This window comes from Balaenoptera musculus, chromosome 15 (assembly GCF_009873245.2).
Source record: "Balaenoptera musculus isolate JJ_BM4_2016_0621 chromosome 15, mBalMus1.pri.v3, whole genome shotgun sequence".
Classification (NCBI taxonomy): domain Eukaryota; kingdom Metazoa; phylum Chordata; class Mammalia; order Artiodactyla; family Balaenopteridae; genus Balaenoptera; species Balaenoptera musculus.
In genome coordinates, this window is record NC_045799.1 from 79,675,025 (window position 1) to 79,678,102 (window position 3,078).

A 3,078-nucleotide genomic window follows, 5' to 3' on the forward strand; every position below is an offset into this window, starting at 1 on the left:
CTGCGGCTCCGCCCACGCCGCGTGACGCAGACGGCCCCGCCCACCACCCCGCGCACCCCGCCCCGGCCCCGCCCCAGCCCCTCCGCTTCTCGGGTTGCCCCTCCCCAACTCAGCTCGCCGCCGCCTTCTGGGTGTCCTTTTCTTCCCCGCTGCCCCTCAACAAGCCCCGTTTTCCCCTTCACCCCGGTTGCTGCGCCCTAGCTTTTCCAGACGACCTCCACCCCTCGCCATGCAGACCCCCGCCCTGCCAGGCCCCCGGCGCGTGGGCCCCTGGGAGTTGTAGTTCATCCTCTGGTAGGGTGCTACGTTGGGGAGATCGAGGACAAAGGAGCGGTCAAGACTACATCTCCCAGTGATCATAGCGCGCAGATGGAGGAGGATTCGGGGTGGGGGGGGTCTAAGTCCGCGGCCGCTGGGGACCCCTGGCGGGGACGAAGGTTGCCTGTGTCCGAGCGAGTGCTGATTCACGGCCCCGCCTCATATTCTTTGGGAAATTACTGGGGGAGGGGGCCAGGGCCTCAGCCCTGGACCGTATTTCCGAGATAAAATAGCACGCCAATGGGGGGATTGGGAGATGGGGGGCGCGGCCACTATTGATTCAAACTGTCAGGGTGGTACCACCTCAGGGATGGCTGAATTAAAGAGCCAAACCTTGGGGGACTGTCACCCTCCCCCACCCCCCACAAGGTTCCAGCTCCCCATCCGCACCTTGAGGTTCTTGGACCTGACAGGTGGAAATATGGAAAGACAAATACCAGCCGGGCATTCTGGTTAATATACAGAAAGGATGCAGCTGTTTGCAGGCTGACCCCTGGGGAGCCCCTTCTTCCTCTCCGGGGTGGAGCGTTAAAGATTCAATTCAGTTACCAGGGCCAATGGATGCTTACCACTGGATTGTGTCTCGGGGTGGACCAACCCTTCTCTCCCCGCCTAGGATATACACGCTGAGGTCAGGCTGACTAATTCTTGCTCATATGCTTCCCTTTTTGACATTCCATGTAGCTCACACACCCCATAGTGTTGACTGCACATTTTATTTATTTCATTTATTCGGCCTTATCTCCTGAGCATCTACTATGTTTCCAAGCACTGTTCTAAGTAATGGGGTGACAGTCAGTGAACAAAACAAACAAAACCCCTGCCCAAGAAAATAGGCAAAATAAAGATAACATGTAGAGAGTGCGTTAGAAAATTATTAACTAGTAAAAAAAAAAAAAGATAGTGGACATGAAGCGTTGTTTATGAGAATAGAAGAATGAGGGAGTTTCTGTGAAGGAATATTCCAGGCTCTCGTGGCGAGGCACTGAGAAGAGGGCATGGAACCCTGCCCTCAAAGGAATTCAGGCTAGATAGGAAGAGTTTCTTTTTTTTGGCGGCGTCGGCAACTTCTCAACCAGGAATTGAACCTGGGCCCTCCGCAGTGAGAAGGTGGGAGTCCCTAAACCACTGAATCATCACCAGGGAATTCCCCAGGAAGAGTTTCGGAAAAGCTGGTAACACTTCCAACCCAGCCCTTAAAGATGTGTAGGATTTGATTAACAAATAATAATAATAATAAATAAAATAAAATGAAAAACAAAAAAATTTTTAAGAAAGAAAAACAAAACAAAAAAAGAAGAAAAAAAAGATGTGTAGGATTTGAGAGCAGAAGAGGGCACAGGCAGGGGTCTCAGAGCAGGTTCCTCCTGACATATTTATTGATAGGCAAAGAATTCTGTATGTTTGTTGCCTGAAGTGACAGGTAGTGGGGCTGGGGATGGAGTCAGGAGCCAGAACATGAGGAGCCCTGAATGGCAGGCAAGGGAGTGAAGTCTTTCTTCCAAAATAAATAGAAAGCCTGTGAGAGATTTTAACCAGGGCAGAAAAGGATGAGATTTGCATTTGATCTTCATCATCGTTGCTTCCTCAGTGCTGAGCACAGTGCCTGGCACACCATACGTTTGCAGAACATGTGAAATGAAGAAATGAATGAACGCATGCATGCGCTTAGGGAGAGTGCTGTGGCAGGAGTGAAGGAGATGGCCTGAGTGAGGAGAGGAGTCTAGAAATAGCTCTCTTCTCCCCTCCTCCAACATGGGATCTGGTCCCTCTTCTCATACTACACCACCCAGCAAAATGCAATCCTGCTGGTGAATAAACCCTCCCACTTCCTTCTGTCTCTTACATGAGAGTTCGACAAGTCCTTCCTCTTCCTTTCTCTTCCTCCCTGCAGGCCAGGCCTCAACCATTCTGGCCTGGGCATCCCAGGTGCATGGGAAGGAACCGTTACAGCCAACCCTGGTTGTCCACATGTGGATTAAATGTGTCAGTGATTCAGGCCCCAGAAGCTAAATCTCAGGAACTTCCTGGCACATTTCAGGCTGCCTCTCTGACCTCTCCTTCCCCCACCAGTCCAATGTGAATTAAAGAATAAAATAAAGTAAAAAAATTCCAGGCCAAATCTGTTTGGGGAAAAAGCAAAGCAGATGCAAAGAAAAGGATGTTCTAAAATCAAACAGGAATAACATCTGTAGTCTCCACATCCAGGTCTCTCTCCGATGGTGCAGGGGAGAGCTGGCCCTGCCCTCCTTTCCCTTTTGATTCTTTTTAAGACTCTAGGCTTAAAGCTGCAGCTGCCCAGCGGCCCCTGGCTGTTTAGAGGGCTGCTTCAGAGGCATGGCAACATGACATAGAGCAAATGGCTTAATAGCCTGGCTTCCTCCTCTACGCCGTGGTACTGCTAAGAGAAACCTGGAGCAGGGAGGTGGAGAACTAGCATTCTGGCTTCTGCCTGGCCCCCAGGTCTATATGCAAGGCCTGTGCCCTCTCTGGGTCTTAATTTCCCCACCTTTGAAGTGAGAAATTAAATTCAATGAGCGCTAAGTGCTCCGCCCAGGTGTGACGAGTCATAGTTTAGATTCAGCCTGTTCCTCTTCTGAAATGGAAGGCTACTGACATTCTTTAGCTGTGGAACAGGGAATCTGTACCTGCAGACCTGGTAGATGGTTCAGTCCCAGATTTGAAAGGCTCAGTCATCTCTGTGTTTTAGGACTTGGAGGCTGAGACACAGAGATCTCGGCTGTGTAACCAGTCAAAGCT